We start from the raw sequence: 18,200 nt of genomic DNA on the forward strand, positions 1-18,200 counted from the left end.
CTCCAGCGGGAAGGTCAACGGCGTTTCCGTGCACTGCTCTGGTTCGCCAGAAGCAGCTTAGTCATGCTGGCCACATGACCCGGAAGCTGTATGCCGGCTCCCTCGGCCAATAAAGCGAGATGAGCACCGCAACCCCAGAGTCGGCCACGACTGGACCTAATGGTCAGGGGTCCTTTTACCTTCACCTTTATTACATGGACAAATTGTTTGTGATCTGTCCTTGTTTGATAGGATATTGGTGAGTATGGAATACTTGTGCCACATCTTAAGAGAGACATTTGAGGTGGCTAATATACACCACACTTCAAACCATGTTCACAATGGAGGCACATCTTAAGGTTCTTGATGGTGTTTACTTCATTGCAAGTTTTCCAATCTGTGTTTTAGGATTGCAGCAAAAGGCAGCTGATTCATTCTAGACTTGCCAAACTGATATGGCTCCCAAAAGATGAGCGAGGAGCTGCCACGAAACTTCAGACGTGTTTCCAAAGGATCAGCACAATGAGTTCAGCTCAGCTTGGATATGCTGCTTGGTACTTCCTGCATGTTATGAACTGAGTGTTGGTGCAACCTCTAGATCAGCAGGAAATCTCTGCCCCTTTACTGCTTGCTTATCCCTCTTATAGCATAACATAACAGGTTTAAGTGGAGCTTTGTTATGGCTGGGCAGCTTCGCAGCTTCCGTGTGAGAGTCATATCTGGCATTATCAGTAGATGCATCTTGCTTTGGCAGACCTCCCAGTCAATATCTAGGTAATTAAAAAGCCCTTGTGATTAAAGCACCAGCTTTCTCATGTCCCTCTAATTTCTAATCTATGCTGTATAAATGCCCTAAGGTATATAATGCCAGTCAAGAGCCACCTGAGCCCCTGAATTGTCATCAGTGGGCTCATTGAGAGTTCACCTGCTGCTTTTAGCCGCCTCATGAACTTACCTTAAATTTGCAGCAATTGACATGTCCAAGCAGTTATTTTTGCATTGGTTCTTCAACATAATTGTCTTGTCTGTGAGTCCTGGAAAACCCACTCCCTGCTTTCACGCTTTTTCCCACCCGGCCTGGGAGGGCAAGGCCCTGGCTGACTCCAGCTACAAAAGCTGAGGATGCTGCTCTTGAGCTGGGGTATTGTTTGGGATTTTTTGCTGTTCTCTCTCTCTCTCTCTCTCTCTCTCTCTCTCTCTCTCTCTCTCTCTCTCACACACACACACACACACACACACACACGTTGTGATATGGTATATGTGGAAATTGCTCAGTAGAATTGATGTATTTGCCCCTCCCAATCATGATGAAGCTGCTCCCAAAGTCATAATAATAATAATAATAATAATAATAATAATAATAATAATAATAATTAAAAAAAAATTATACCCCGCCCATCTGGCTGGGCTTCCCCAGCCACTCTGGGGGGCTTCCAAAAAAATATTCAAATACAGTAATACATCAAACATTAAAAGCTTCCCTAAACAGGGCTGCCTTCAGGTGTCTTCTAAAATTCTGGTAGTTGTTGTTCTCTTTGACATCTGGTGGGAGGGCGTACCACAGGGAGGGCACCACTACTGAGAAGGCCCTCTGCCTGGTTCCCTGTAACTTGGCTTCTCGCAGTGAGGGAACCGCCAGAAGGCCCTCGGTGCTGGACCTCAGTGTCCAGGTAGAACGATGGGGGTGGAGACGCTCCTTCTCTTTGCCTTGGCAGCTACTCTGTTCTCTCATCATCTACTTGGTAAGGGGTCTGAGACTCCAGGAGCAGTTGCATCATGATTGGGCCTAGGAGAAAGCAACTCTGTGGAAGAAGAGGTAACTTCTTAAAGGAAGTTGGAAATGCCCAGAACAAAGTGTCAGCAAAATGGACAATGACCTTTCTCCCCTCTCGTCCCCCTGCCAGTTTATCATAAAGAGGCTAAAATTGAAGTGCCTTCCTGTAACAAAAGCCATTTTCACAAGTGTGGAGCTCAGACTGTGGCATTTCTATGTTCTTTTTCTGTCTGGTCTTTTGCTCTGCTGCTCCTGCTGTCTTTCCATTTAACAGCTATTTGAAGCCTACTTGTATTTCTGACCTGAGGGATATCGGCATCATCATCTTAAACAACAACAATACCTATTTATTAACCGTCTTATAACCACTGCCCCAAGGCAATTTACACATAAAACAACTAAAAATAGTTAAAAGCGTAAAAAAACAACAAATGCATTTGATATGAGACTAAAATCCTAACAAGCAGACATTGGTGGTAAAGGCCAATTTATCCACCTGAGAATGCCTGTCTAATATGCAGCTAGGCAGCAGTACTGGGTTTCTTCTGCCTATAAATGCAAGGGTCAATGTGGAAAGCCCAGCAGGTTCTCCTTCAACCTGGCCAGCAGGTTCAAAATATACCTAGTGAATGCTATTATCTTCATATCCCCACACCTATTTGAGAGTAACACATCAAACTTCAGAAGAATCTTATGAATAGAAAACCCAGCTCTGCAGAATCTATAAAGTCCTCTCAGCTACTGTTAGACCAGAAAGTTAGAATTCTGCCTGTAGCATTTTGCCATGCTGACAGTTACCTTTGGAAGAAATCCATTAAATCGGATTTGCCTTTGCCCACTATTCCTCAAGGCCCCAACCTTGGTTACTGACAAAAAACCCGGCAAATTTCAGCCTAAAAACAAAAGCTACTTTAGATATAACAGGCCTCATAACTGTTGTGGCAGCATTTCTTCTTTATGATTCTGCAAAAAGACTTCAGCCATTCCACAGATCTAGTGTTGCCATCAGTTCACAGCTGTATCCAACTGCCTATATTTTAGGAACTCTGTCCATAATACGTATGGTTACTGAGTGGTGGGAAGTGCCAGGGGCAGAGCCACAGGTTTAGCATCCTTTGGATAAGAGGGCACTGCAAACTTAAGATGTCTTTGACGCTTTGGGGAAAGGGCCATAGTTCAGTGGTAGAACATTTGCCCTGTATGAAGAAAATCCAGTCCCCAGCATCTCCAAACATGGCTTGAGGTGTGGGGAACCCCGTCCAAAATCCTGGAGAGCTGCTGCCAGTCAGTGTAGATTATATTGAGCTAGATGGAACAATGATTTGCCTCAGTATATGGCAGCTTCCTATATTCCTTATTCACAGATATATGAGCAGAGCACAGTGAATGCAAGTCCCACTCCTATAAGTGGACCACACAGCCTTGAGATTCTCCCCTCACAGAATATCATTGAGGGTATCATGGTTGCAGTAAGCCCTGTGACATCCAACTCATTTGCTCTACTTACTCAGCAAATTACCTGGCTATAATTCGCTGGGTTAAAAGATAAAAACTTCATCACAAAACTGGGAGTAGGGAGGGAGTTTCTTTCTTGAAATGATTACTTATAATAAGGATATGGAGCTTTATTTGTTGTCTCCAGCTTTGCTGCCCCACTGCAAATGACTATCTGTTTAGATCAGTCGTGTCTGACTTGTGGCCTTCCAGATATTGCTGAACTAGCTCAGTTGGTTAGAGTGTGGTGCCAAGGTTGCAAGTTCGATCCCTGCATAGGACACTTGCATATTCCTGAATTGCAGGGGGTGGGGTGGAATAGATGATCCTTAGGGTCCCTTCCAACTGTACAATTCTATGATTCTGCATCATTGTTGGTTGCCGCTGATGGAGAGCCACAGGTTAGCTACCCCTGTTTCAGATATTAGTTCGGCAAATGTACCTGCACTTTTCTGGAATCAAACTTCTATCCGCAATAGAAAGGCAAACGGCAGTCTGTTTCCATTTTTTTCTCTAAGACTGAAGCCTTTTCCAAAATCATTGAAACAGTGTACATATGAGTCAATACTGATGAGGATGCTGGAGTAGTTGGCAAACTTTAACTGGGTTGAATTATAAAAGTTATCCATTTAATAGGTGTGATTAGTTTATTATATCATTAATCACAGATTAGCTGCATCTTAATTGCAGCAGTCGCTGAAAGGCTGTTTGGCACTGATTTTGTGGTAACCTGTCTGTGGTCTCCATACAGATGTTGTCATGTGTTAGAAGGTGTCAGGTGACAACAAACAATAATGCATGTTCCCCTCTACATTGTGGGTGGGGTTTGCCTTGGATGCCTCACATACACTCCAGATCAGGCAGCCTGAATCTAGCAGTGGTCTGGACACTGAATCAGAGGCTGCTGCAGTATCAGATGGGTCAGGTTCAGAGCTCAGAGCTGACTGCTGAAGAAAGGGGGACCTGCAGTCTCTATAAGGTCAGAGCTCAGATCCTCACAGGAACCTTCCCTTCAGCCTGAAGAACCAGATGCCTCTCATTGTACATCAGCAGTCTGCAGAATGCTGGAGGAGTGCCCATCCTTAGACCTGAGGGCTGGTCCTTTGAAGTTCTGAAGTTCTCTGCAAGGGGGTGGAATCTGGACAAAGTACCATAATCTGAAAATAGAGGCTTAAAAAGCTGCAGTCTGCTCCAATACTTTGTCAGAGTCTGTTGCTCACATGGAGCTATCCATGGTCTGAGTACTTTTTCCATGGGATCCAGCATTAGGCTAGGCCACAAGTGTCCCCACTCCAAAAGAGAAACAGATATAAAGTTAATATTGTATTAGTTGGAAAGAGAAGTGTTAAAATGACAGAGTTGATTTCTAGGGAGGTGAGATGGACCGCAGAGCAGGAAATGGCTAGAGTGCAATCTATAAAATGGTGAATAAATCAATACAGGCCAAAATGTAATCTGACTGGAATAGCTCTCAAAAATGTGTATTAAAAGCTTCTTTTCACAGGTTATTCTAAATTTAGCCTCTACTTTTGCTTTATCAGTGCTTCCAGACAACCTGTTCACTGAACATTCGTCCTGATATTTTTTTTGTTTGCAGGGAAGCAGGCTATTGCTGTCTATTTAATGTTTGATCTGTTTGTGAAGAGGTTAGATGACATTGTGTCAAGTGTTATCCCACACTTCTCAAGGCATTTTTCTGTCACTTTCCTTATCACAAGAAGTCTGATCTTTTAGGGAAGCAGGTTTGTTGCAAAACACCTCCCAAACAACTATAATTGAATTTGCCGATTGAGCCCGACACGAAATCAGCAGCAGTTAGGATGTGCCCCAAACTCCATATCAACAACAGCATACATAAATATATATATATATTGTACACTGCTCAGAGAGCTCTTTGATTAAGCAATGTATAAATCTTACAAATAAATATTGATGAAAGCAATGGATTAGAAAGTATGTTTAAATCCCATTTATGCCAGTGATGTGCCACGAGAAGTAGTTGAACCAATCAATAGCTCACGTTGCAACTTGCTTTTTGAGAGCTTTGGATCTATTTTACTATTGTTTCAGCTCAAAAACTAGGGCAAGTTAGTGACTGACCTAAAATATCGACCTAGAACTGCCACTCTGAATGGGCAATGGAAGAATGAGAGGGGCTGGGCTGGCCAGCCCTTATTTTCTAACTGTTTGTCTGCATGTCTAAACTCAGCTTATGAGCATTTTGATTGTACAACATATGCAACATATAAACTTCTGGATGAAAACACAGTGGGCCTGGGGGTCATGGTGGACTACAGTATATGCTGCACCTTGGAGCACATTTACAATTAAGTGGGTTAGCAAAATAGCACAACCCCCTCCAACCTCCCAAAACACACCTTTTCACTGCTGCTAACAGTGGAATTTTATATGACGTTGTCCATAAGCAGACCATGCCATGCCATGACTCAATCGCCATCTACTGCAAAATCCCATAGCCTTCAATGAAGCTCCTCAGAAACAAAAAAAGAAACTTGAGGACTGTGCCTCTAATTGCCCTTTTCTGCTGTGCAGCTTGCAAACAGAAGGGCTGGGAAATGCAAGGAGTTATTGTCATGGTCATTATTGCTAATTTGTCAGGCTGTCATTCTCTGGCCTGTGGAACAGTCACAACAATAGCAAGCGGCTCCCCACCCTCCTGTTCTTTTTTAAAATACATGCCTCAAATGAAAGGAAACAGCAATTGCTTGCGGATTGGCTTTTTATTATTACTATCTCGTGCCGGATTTCACCTGCTGCTGAGCTGTGGCTATTTCATTCCAGCCGGGGAGCTCTACCCATCTCTAAAAATCAAGGCGTGCTATGAAAGCACTGACTAAGCCTCCAACCGAGCAGGGTCTGTCTGTCGCCTGCCTCTTTATATTGCCTGCATCTTCTTGCTAATAACTTATTGAGTGCCTCAGATTTTCTGGTGTGTTGACCTTATGCATGATTCAGGTTGCCAGAGGCACAATAATACGATGTGCAGCGGCAGCTTTGGCCCAGCTCTTTTCCTGCCCTAGTTTCCAGTGTGTGTGTGTGTGTGTGTGTGTGTGTGTGTGTGTGTGTGTGTGTAGTATTCCAGGCTCCTACAAATCCAGATCTGGTTTTGGGGCCTGCCTTCTTCTTCTTCTTTCTCTCTCTCTCTCTCTTGCATCTCTGCCTTTTTCTCCCTCTCTCTCTCTCTCCCTCCCAACCTCTCTTCACTGTACTCTCAGGGGGATCTCACTCAGCACTGCTGCAGCATCACTAACAACCTCAATCCAGGAGACCGGGAAAGAGAGGCGGAAGGGGGAGGAAAAGCTGAATGAATGGGCATCGCATCAGTGATCATTATGGGGAGAACGGTGGCTGCTGCATAAAGAGGATTTTCTTTCTTTCCTTTTTTATTTTAAAGGAGGGGGGTGGGTGGGAAAGGGAAGAAGACAAGGGAAAGAAGAAAGACCTGCCACAGCAATTAAGCCAGGCTTCATCGCAAAGCTTTCTTTGGACAAGTACTCCATGGCAAGGGGGAGCGTCTGCCCGGGCATCAGCTGTTGTCCCTTCCATTGACACCCAGGTGAGTCCAGCATTGTCCCGGTGGAAGAAAAAGCAGCTGTATAGGGCCTTAAGCAATGGCACGAGTGCCTTGGGGAGTGTTGGCTTTCAACAATGAAGTGTGAAATGGAGAGATGCTACCGTTATTTACTGTACTCGCTATTTCAAGTGAGATGGATAGGATGTTTGTTTGTGTTTTGTGTTTGTGTGTGTATGCGGAGAAGTAGCCTTCCCTCTTATTTACCTCTTTTGTGCAACACCCCCAAATGCCAGTGATTGTTTTGCCTCTGTCAATACAGAGCCCCAGCCAGCCTTGGCAATTCTCTTGGTTACTCCACAGTTCTTAAGACCTTGAAATGTACCTGCTCGTGCTTTTGGTACCTGGTACCTGGTTCCTGATACGAGGGCTGGGGGAAGAGAATGTTAATTGCCATCAACAGTGTCTCTCTCTGTGTGTGTTTTTGTAGTGATTACATATAGTGTTGAGGAAAAGGGAGCCATTGAATGTGATTGTACTTGGCAGCAGGATTTGAGTGTTCTGTGTTGCTATTGATTTTATGCGTCACAGAGTCAGATACCATGGTGATGGGCAGCAGCGAGGTGGGTGGGTGGTTCATATTTGGGCCCACTAAGTTAGCCCCCGGTAACATCCCAAAAAGACAGGCAGGCATGACTGAGGACAACTGGTTTCATGCTGCTGTCGGGAGATGGTAGAGAGTGTCTGAATAGCCCGAGCTGTGTTTTGACATCATAAGGAATAGGGTGGGAGAGAGTCCTTTTGGAGGAGAGCTAATGATGGATTTATAGGTTTGTTGAAGAGATTTAAATCCTGCATTGCCGTGAAGGTGTCCAAGGTGGTTAACAATGATGTGAAATCCAACCAAACATGATAACGAGGAACAAAGGCTGTGAGTGAAATCACTTAAAACTAACCATTTCTAGACAAAAATGAATAAAAAGCCAGGTCAATTACATGCCTGAATGTAGAAGCATTTGTTTCTGGGGGCTGGGAGGAGATGTGCTGCGTAGCTGGAGAAAACTTAGGATATTTGCCAACTCACATGGCTGAGACTCATGTTCGAAGCCTTGTTCCGATTTCCTCGGTTGTACTCTGCAGTCTTTCTGAAGCACACTCCAGGAAGACGCTGTGCTCTTAAGCACTGTATATTAGCGTTTTGCATAAACTATCGAGCATATATCTGTGTTATGTGTCTAAAAACAAACATTGAGGGGTGTGTGTGCATGCAAACATGATGGTGGCACTTGACATCTGTGACATGTAATATTCCTGGATGCATGTCTGTGTGTGTGTGTCTACATGATGACTAGCTGAGCATGTGGTGGCTTACTCGTGTGCTGAAATGTGATGAGCAATGCTGCATGTTCTATGTGTGCGCGTTTTTGTGTGCACGCACGGGAGTTGCAGTGGGGGAGTGTGCCACCTGTGTCGAGCAGACCTTTGTCAACCGGCGGCAGTTCCACACCTTGTAGCAGTGTGGAGTGGGAGGGTATAAAGCCGAGCTGTGGAATAATGGTAGATGGCGGTTCTCATCAATACGTTTCACAAATGTTTCCTTTAAATTTAGCATGCAGGTGGGAAGGTGGGGAAGGGAGGGCTGCTTTCCCAAAGGAGGAAGGAAATGCTACTGTTTTACTAACTCCCACTTCAGGTGTTCTGCTGGTAAAAGTAGACATTGATAATAAATTGGGAAAGATCGGAGGGGGCGGGTGCATCCTAGCTGTGACCTTGGAAGCACATGCCAATCATGCAGCCTTAAGTGGGGCTTCATGAGGTGGTATGGAAGGCAAGTGTGGGGCTGGAAAGGCAGAGCAGGGCAGAAGTGTAAATTCACTAAGGGAAGGAGCTTCCTTCAAGGGTTAACAGAGAGGGGGTCCAGGTCAGATTTGAGCCAATTAACTGTGGAGTTTCTCTGTTGACATTCCATTTTCCGGATCTCTGTTTTTCTCCCATACTACGGGGCTCATGTTTCAGTACAGATTGCAGCCCTTTCTCTGCACTGCAAAAATGATGCGTGATCATGGTACTTGTTGCCTGCAGAGTCCCAGTTTGCATGCTGAAGCAACTAACAGGGACAGCTTTATACCACTCATCTATTTCCCCCTTTTATTTTTTTTGGATTACGTTTCCGGTTAGAGCTTCCATTGGATTTTCTCTGAGAATCTGCAGCAACAGGGAATGCATGCTGTGGCACTAGGAGATCAGCAGGGGGTGCTGAGGGGTAAAGTGCTAATCTCATCAAAAAGAGATCGAAAGTATTCTGATGACTGGGAGACAGAGTGTCTTGTAGATGTGGGTAGATGTGAGTATAAATCTATGTTGGATAATCTCTTAGCATCTTGGTCCACATAGATCTACGGTTCCTATTCTTTGTTGTCTCTCTGTTTTCTTGTGGTATCTCTGTAAGAAAAGGCAGGTGATCCCTTTGCTGGTGAACAAAGATCATACCTTGACAAAAAAGCCAAACTCTACCAACATGGAAACATTGCAAATTTGTGGGAAATGTGTATTTAAAATGGTGCCTCTATTACTTCATTCTAGAGCAGGGTTGGAGAATCTTTGGTCCTCCAGATGCTGCTGAACTACAACTCCCATCAGCCACAGCAAAGTTGACTAATGGCCAAGGATGATGGGAGTTGTAGTTCTTCAACATCTGGAAGGCCACAGGTTCCCTTCTCATGTCCTCCACGGGGGGGGGGGGCAAAAGATGCACAGGGGAGAACAGAGAAGCAATTTATCCAAGGTTACACTGAGGCAGTTCATACAACTATTGTAAACATGTGGCCCGAATGAAGTATGGGGCCTGGATTTGGCAGACGGTGAAGGAAGGAGCCCCCATTCACTGCCTTGCAACGATGGCTTTTTCATTATTTTGTTACAAACTCCTTTCCCAGCACTCGGTAGCATTTTACAACAACCCTGGGGCTTAGGTTAGGCTGATTGAGTTGTTTGTGGTGACCCAGTGAGATTCAGAGCTGAGTGGGGATATGAACTTGGCTTGCAACATCTAAATCCCACACTCTGTCCACTGTACCACACTGGCATTCTGGTCCAGAAATGGGTTTGAGCTTGACCATCAAAGTAATATGATCCCCCTAGGATCTCCCTCAGTTGGGGAATCATAGGAAGCTGCCTTGAATTGTGTCAGACCAGTGTGTTGCACAAAAATAATGATCCCAGTATAATAACTGATTAAGGAAAACTTGGCAAACTATCTTAATGATAAAACTTACACATGACGGAAACACATACTAAATAATCAAGGAAATAAATTTATAGAGAAGTTGGCCTTGTTTTTACATTTCTGGAATGACAAAATAAATGACAATATTTTTCCTTTAAATTTTATTGGTAGGGGGGGTTGTTATGTTGCCTTTCTTCCCTCTTCAAATGTCATTTCCTTTTTTCTCTTTTATTTCATTTGTTTTCTCCTTTTCTGTATGAGAAGCCAGGGTATTTGATGTATAATTGTTTTTGCTACATATTGTCACAACATAATATTAATACAATTTATTTATTTATTTTGTTTTATTTTTTTAAAAAATGTGCCAGACCGTTCACTATTCACTAGTTCACTATTATCTGTGCTGATTTTTACAGCTTTTCGGGGTTTCAGGTCGGAGTTTCTCCTAGTCCTACCTGGAGACAGCAGGGATTGAACCATAGCTGTCAACATTTTCCCTTTTTAAAAGGGAAATTCCCTTATTCTGAATAGGATTCCTCACAAGAAAAGGGAAAAGTTGACAGCTATGGATTGAACCCTGGACCTTCTGCATGTAAAGCAGATGTTCTACCATTGAGCTACAACTCTCCCTCTAATAGTCAAATAGTAATATCATATCCAACTTATCAGTAGGCCTGCACATGAGTAACATGGGACCGAAGTGTGCTACAATAGAGCACCTAATTTATCCCACCCACATATGATTCACTCTGATTTCATGTTCCACATATAATTAGGTCCTCCAGTTCATTGGGTAAATTCTCCACCACCACCCCTGGGATTAAAAATCAAGACTCACCCAGCCCCAAACAAAAATCTTTCAATTGATTTAAATATATATATATATATATAGTTAGCCTATAGTATCATAATTCAAATCTCAATATGCATACATGCAAGTGAAGGCAATAGGTTTATCTTTACTCCAGTTGCCACTCTGGATTATTTACTTATCACCAGTACTTTGCCAGGCACTACAGAGAAAATGTAGGAATGAGATTGCGATAGTTCAGAAAGCACTCTCTCTCTCTCTCTCTCTCTCTCTCTCTCTCTCTCTCTCTCTCTCTCTCTCTCCCTCTCCCTCCCTCCCTCCCCCACACCATTCCTTACCAAGTATTTATTTATTCTGGGTTTTTTAAGGGAGTTTTATATACCACCCTTCATAAAACACGATCCTAGGGGGATGAACTGCATGTATTTGCAGATCCCTTTGAAAACGGATAAAGCAAAATGTATGGCACGCTGTGTGTGAGAGAGAGAGAAAGAGATACTTCAGATGATAATGGTTGGCAGTTTGGGAACAGAGTGCCTCCTGCCTTGGTCTTCTTGATAATGATCCGGACTGTGTGAAGCATGAGATCTTTTCCACATCTGGAACCAGCTGCTGTAAATTAGCAACGTTCCATTAACTTCAGGGGATTTATGCAGGTATACAAAAGATAGATCATTTGTCCTCTAACTCCACGGGTACATTTTGTGCGGAACATACCAAGTCCTTCATGTCTCTGAAATGTAGTCTTTAAAATGAACAAATTGGCAGAGGAACTTTAAGCGAAACTCGTTTCTTGCGCAGAGTGCCTTGTGTTGCGAGCCTTCTGTGTCTCTGCAGGGGTCAGGGTGCCAGGACGGCATTTCAGAAATGAGGGGTGCTGTGGCACTTTGCTGTCTGTTCTTTTTCCCTTCTATGGCCTTGTAATGATCTAAAAATAAAGGGGTGAAACCTGTTTAAAATAAGAGGCACCTCTCCAATATAGGGAGTGTTTGGCAAGCTGTACAGAGTGAAGGAGCAAAAACAGAACCTGCATATCAAAAGCATTTGGCTGATGGATCAAGCTCAAATCTAAGACACACACACAAAATAACCAGGAACCATAAAAATCCAGCAAATTTTACTCGATTGGTTTATCATACATAAAACATATAACAATGCAGTATACAAAACATATGAAATCTTCCAACACACTAATAAAATACATATGCTTGTTATAAGCTGGAGAATGATTTAACTAGCCAGCCACAGCTTAAGCAGATTACAATTCAGACTGCCAAATGTGTTTTGACTGTTTGGTCTTCTTCAGTGACAAATCATAACACTTGAGGCTGCTCTTGAATGGGTTCTGATTGAATTTTGTTTCAGGTTTGTTTACATCGGGGTTCATGTTCTTAAAAATGAAAATATTCAATGATTGCATATATTAAGTTTTGCTTGCCTTCTCCTCTTATAAACATTTTCCAGGTAAGAGGAGCGCATGATGACTCAACAGTTGCTTTTTTGAAATACTAATGATGAGAAATCTCCCAGTCATTAGACAATTACGGTCTGGACAAGAAATTATTTACCTTTAATCCCAGATATCTACTGCAAAATGTAGACTAAAGTAAAGGTAAAGGTAAAGGGACCCCTGACCATTAGGTCCAGTTGTGACCGACTCTGGGGTTGCGGCGCTCATCTCGCTTTATTGGCCGAGGGAGCCAGTGTACAGCTTGTGGGTCATGTGGCCAGCATGACTAAGCCGCTTCTGGCGAACCAGAGCAGCGCACAGAAACGCCGTTTACCTTCCTGCCAAAGCAGTACCTGTTTATCTACTTGCACTTTGACATGCTTTCGAACTGCTAGGTTGGCAGGAGCAGGGACCGAGCAACGGGAGCTCACCCCATTGTGGGGATTCGAACCACTGACCTTCTAACTGGCAAGTCCTAGGCTCTGTGGTTTAACCCACAGTGCCACCCGCGTCCCAGACTAAAGTAACCCATATTATTTAATTATTTTACCTTCTCTGTCCAGGCTCAAGCCCCAGTATTACAAATGTACTCTAGCTACGGTAGGATACTTGGTGTTGACAGAGACGTAACTAAAGTGGCATCTTACTTGAGGCAAGTTGGCCTGGTCCATCTCATCCTGTCTCATTGCATGTCTGCTGCCATTGGGTAGAAAACTATTTCAGTTCTTTCTTAAAATCTTAGGCACATGGTGTTTGAAAAGCATGGAGGAAGGCAGGGGTTCCATTTAGGATTTTGGCTGTAGGATGCGAGACACACAAAAGATTTCAGTGCAGAGGAGGGAAAGATGTCTCAAGGCCCTTGGATGCAAGGTTAAATGGATGCAGGTTTAAATAGCACAAGGGAGACTTGCAACAACAAGTTGCCACTTACCACTGGAGTTTGCTATTAGAGGGAATAATATGTTCATTTTTTAAAAGCAGCACATTCCAGGCCACAGTTTGAAAGCATGTAATGCAGTGACCTTGCTGGGTATGTTGAGTCTTAATGGAAGACAGCTGGGTCTTCTATGTAAGCTCCCTTGATATATTAAAAAAAAATGTTTTGGGTGCTATCCAGTGGTTAGGACAGTGCAGCATTTTTTTATCTGTGTAATGCAACTCCCCTGCCCTTTCCACACTCCACACATTTCCCTATATCTGCTCTACAGGGCTGGGGGAACCCCTGGAGCAGATTTAGAGGACTTGCAGTGGGGTTACAGGTCTTGGGAGAGGAGAGGAGAGGAGAAACTTACACTATGCAGCTCAAAGTCATTGTGCTCATCTCACTGTTTAGTTAGGTACCACCCTTACGCAAATAATTAAAATAATTTTTAAATCTCATAATAGATAGCACAGGGCAATCAGCACAGGGCAAAAAGGTCACCATTTCCTTAAAAGGCAAATAGATCTGTATCTCTTGCCTGCTCATCTGGTATCTGGGTCCAGTTAATTGTAATACATTTACTCTACTTGTAGTACTAATAATAATAATAATAATAATAATAATAATAATAATAATAATAATAACAATAATAATAATAAATTTTATTTGTTTCCCGCCCTCCCCAGCCGAAGCTGGGCTCAGGGCGGCTAACAACAATAAAACAGTACAACAGTACAACAGAACACAACACTCTAAAATCATTCATTATAAAATTAATTCAAATCAAACCAATGGCAACCATTGGGCCAGAGCTCCGCGAAGATTGCCAAAGGAGGGAGTCAGGCTGTGCCCTGGCCAAAGGCCTGGTGGAACAACTCTGTCTTGCAGGCCCTGCGGAATGTGATGGCCAGATACTGGAGCTTCTGAGTAACAGTTGTGTGTGGTTTTCCATTCTGAAATGGAACGTGGGTATCTCATTTCTATCTCTTTTCCTATTACATAACCTCTTCAACTCACTTTGCGCCTTACAGTTGCCTTGTGCATTGTCGCTGTGCCACATCTGGTGAGAATGGCTGCTCCAGTAATGGGTTCCTTACTGTGCATGTACACAATGTTTTGAGGATGTAGCCTTGGCAATGGGCAGTCCAGCTCCGCAAGTCATTCCATAACCTCATTAGTCCAACCATAGAAATGCACCAGGTGGGAGGCCACAGATCACAGGGAGGCCACAGGTCTCAGGAGAAGTGCCTGACTTCAGGGGTTGACCCATAGAAAACTGAGTTCTCTGGAACTGGGTAGAGCCTTGCGGAGGTGGGCAGGAAACTGAGGCTTTAGAAGCCTCAGATCACTTTCAACTGGGAACTCTCCATGGTGCTGCAACAACCAACCTGCCTTGCCGCCTTGTCCTTTGGCCTCTGCAAGACCAGAACAGGACATTCCACTTAGCATCTGTGCAAGCATTTTATGGGACAGTGCTAGCAGCTGCTCTCCCTCCGCTTATGCTGCTTTGGATTCATTCCATTACTCTGGGCATGCAGCCGCCATTATGATCCATCCCAAATCCTTATTATCAGTCGGTGTAGTGATTCATAAAATCAGAGTAGCCTTGCTGTTTGAAAAATGTTTAGCCCAATAAGCAGCAGCAGTGATCGTTTTCCCTTTTAAGGACTGTCCAAACAAAACCCTAGTCTGATCATTCTGATGGATGTTAGCAAAAGTTAATTTTTCTTATATCTTGGCGTATTCTTCCAGATACCAAGAACAATAAAATTGCTTTATTTTTCAGTCAAAGACGATTGTGTGGCAGGTTTAGAAGTAAGCACTCTATGTACTCTGTAAATTGCCTGCAATCAGGCATCTACTGAGCACTGATTTTTAGCTTGTTTTTCTCAAGGACAAATAGCCAAAGTTCAGTTTGTGTGCATGTGTGTTGTTTTGCTGTCTCAACATGCATGAAATGATATTGAGGTGGAATTGCTGGAGCACTTTCCTAATCCAGTAAGGAACCAGTGGAAAGCAGGTCATCCTTGGTATCTATGTGAACTTAACTCAGAAGTCCTTTATTGCAGGTAATATAGCACAATAGTTCTCTTAAAATTGTGCTCACATTTACTTTTTGGATCCAATTCAAAGTGCTGCCTTTTATCTACCTTGTATGGATTCTGTTCTTGCTGGCTTTGAGTAAATTCTTCACTGTAGTTGTAGTCAGCAAAGGCCATTCCATCCACTTTCCCTAGATAAAAATACCAAGGTGTTGGAGGGACACAATGTTCCCTATAGCATGCATTTAATTCTGGACTTATGACAGACTTGTGGAAAAGGGACCTTTGTTCACTGAAAGTCAAAGCGAGGAATCTTACTTTCTAGAACAGAATCCAATGTCTTCTAGAGAGTCACTGATAACACTGTATCATCTATACCAGGCTCCCCCAACCTGGAGCCCCCCTGTTTTGAACTAGGGCTGATGAGACTTGTAGTTTAAAACTTCTGAAGGGCAGCATGTTGGGAAAAGATGATCTAAAAGGACTCGGGGAAAGTCTCTATGACAGGAGTCTTTCACAGTCATACCTAGAAATACCAGAGATTATCATTACTAATTTATATAACAGCATTTCTCAAACTTGGGTCTCTATCTGCATTTGGACTACAATGCCCAGCATCCCTAGCTAGCCAGACAAATGGTCGGGAATTATGGGAGTTGTAGTCCAAGTTTGAAAAACACTGATATTCCACTAATATGTCGTAATGGCTTCTGTTTGCAAGCTTAAACTCAATTATAAAACCCATGCATAATTAAAACACACAATAAAGCAATGCCATCAAAACATTAAAAGCATCCATATTTAAAATATGCAATAAAATAAGCTTATTAAAAAGCATAACAATTAACTAGTTTTAAAAGCAAATAAAACAACTGGATCATAAGTGCAAGTTCAAGTGGAGGGAATTGGTCTTCAAGAGCCAGCAGAATGCCAATAGTGATGGTGCGACTCCTATTTCAGCAGGGAGCACATTCCACAACATTGGTGCCACCACCATGTTACCACACACCATTAATCATCAAGCCATGGCAAAACTGGCCAGGTTCCATTTGCCGATCATAATGCCCTTGCTGGGCAGTGGAAGGGATTGGAACTGGAACCTTATGCATTCACAGTGTGTGCTTTACCACTAAACTATGGCTCTCTCTCAGGTTTCTGGGGTGGACCTTAACACAGAAAATATGAAATAGAATGGGTCAGCAGCAACTAAAGGCATCCAGAAATAACCTAGAATGTGTTGGATACACATATTTAATGTGCCTGATAACACAATCTTCTGCCTGGAAACAGCCTAACATTCTGATCCTATGTCTGCTTATAGAGAAATCCCACTGATAGCTGTATAACACTAAGTATAGTTGCAGTTAGAGATGTAAGAAGACCTCTTTCTTCATTCCACCCCATATTTGTCACATGCAGCGCAGTTTCCATTCTGCTGCAGTTTGGCTTCCATCAAAAACTACAATATTTGTCTAGCTGTCCACTATGTAGGAATTTTATGTAATTAAAGACAGTTAATTGTGTTGTTACATTATTCCACAGCATTTTATTAATTTCATTTATATGCCACCTCTCCAATGAAATCAAGGTGGCATATATACATCTCCTGCTCTCTATTTTATTCTCGCAACAACCCTGTGAGGTAGGTTAGGCTGAGAGTGAGTGACTGGTCCAAAGTCACCCAGCAAACTTCGGGGTTGTGTGGGGATTCAATCCCTTGTCTCCCAGGTCCTAGTCCAGCACTCTTAACTGCTACACCACACTGGCTCCATTCATTTCAATGTAAAGGAAACACTTTCCAATGACTGGAAACAATTTCCAATGCAACTGGGGAAAAATGTCATCAATTACATATTTGTGAACTGAAAATAGTTCTAGACATGAAATAAGCAAACATCAGCAATTTACACTCCTGTTTCCCTTTTTATCAGAAGTCAACAGCATTCCTAGTTGCAACCTAATACTCCCATAGTGTTCAATTTTACCATTTCATCCTCTGATACTACCAACACCTATGAGCCTGGATTTTTACTTAAATGCCAATTTTGCAATGGCCCATTGATAAAAAATTTGTATTTAGCTAGTTGTTTCTAGGAATTCAGTCCCTCCTGCAACGAAATGTTGTCATTTTGCAGCGTGTTATTTGCATTTTATGCTTCGTAACTGCTGTTTCAGAGTTTTATTTTTTAACTCGGCTGGATGCCTCCACAGATAACATCTCTTCTTGCTGGAACTGAAAGGATATGTATTTCTCATGAATGTCATGTCTAGGTTTGCACAGTGCATCAAAGAAAACAATTAGAGGGCCCAAGTTCCAAACCTTATAGAGGAAGAGCTCAGAGTAGACCAAAAGTTATGTTTCTTATTGAGTTCTTACTTAGGCAAGCTCCTCTCAGCTTGGGGAAAGTTGGATTAAGTTTAGTAGCTCATCCATTTTTGTGAAAAGACTTAAACATGGGTAGGCAAACTAAGGCCCAGGGCCCAGATCCCAGATCCAGCCCAGTTGCCTTCTAATTCTGGCCCTCAGACAGTCCAGGAATCTGTGTGTTTTTACATGAGTAGAATGTGTCCTTTTATTAAAAATGCATTTCTGGGTTATTTGTGGGGCATAGGAATCCATTCATTCCCCCCCCCATATAGTCCGCCCCCCCAAGGTCTGAGGGACAGTTGACCGGCCCCCTGATGAAAAAATTTGCTGACCCCTGGACTTGAACAATTAGCATTATTGTGTGTGCATCTTCTGAGGAACTCAGGGTGACTTACATGATGCAGACCCTCCCAGTATCCCTGTTTTCCAGGAACAGTCCTGGAATTACAAAACCCATCCTGGCTTCTGATTTGATCCCAGAATTTCTGTATTTCCCCCACCAGTGCAGCCGCTGCTGAGCTCAGGAAGAAGGATGAGCCAGCACTTACACCAAGTGATGGTGGTGGCGATGGCAGCAGCAGTGGCAGCTATGAGAGAGCATC

The 18,200-nt window shown here is 43.1% G+C and overlaps 1 protein-coding gene across 2 annotated transcripts in view; it reads left to right on the forward strand.

Annotated features, from left to right (window-relative positions):
- The first annotated feature begins 6,699 nt into the window (after nt 1-6,699).
- The window catches only part of DLGAP4 (DLG associated protein 4), a 340,702-nt gene continuing 329,201 nt past the window's right edge, over nt 6,700-18,200 (forward strand). Inside the window, exon 1 of one of the 2 annotated variants that reach the window (XM_081916721.1) lies at nt 6,700-6,824. The gene's annotated coding sequence lies outside the window, so the exon portion shown is untranslated. The remainder of the gene's footprint in view (nt 6,825-18,200) is intronic. The other variant, XM_081916723.1, reaches the window with a different exon arrangement.

The sequence above is a fragment of the Podarcis melisellensis genome, assembly GCF_964234715.1.
Source record: "Podarcis melisellensis genome assembly, chromosome: 6".
Classification (NCBI taxonomy): Eukaryota; Metazoa; Chordata; class Lepidosauria; order Squamata; family Lacertidae; genus Podarcis; species Podarcis melisellensis.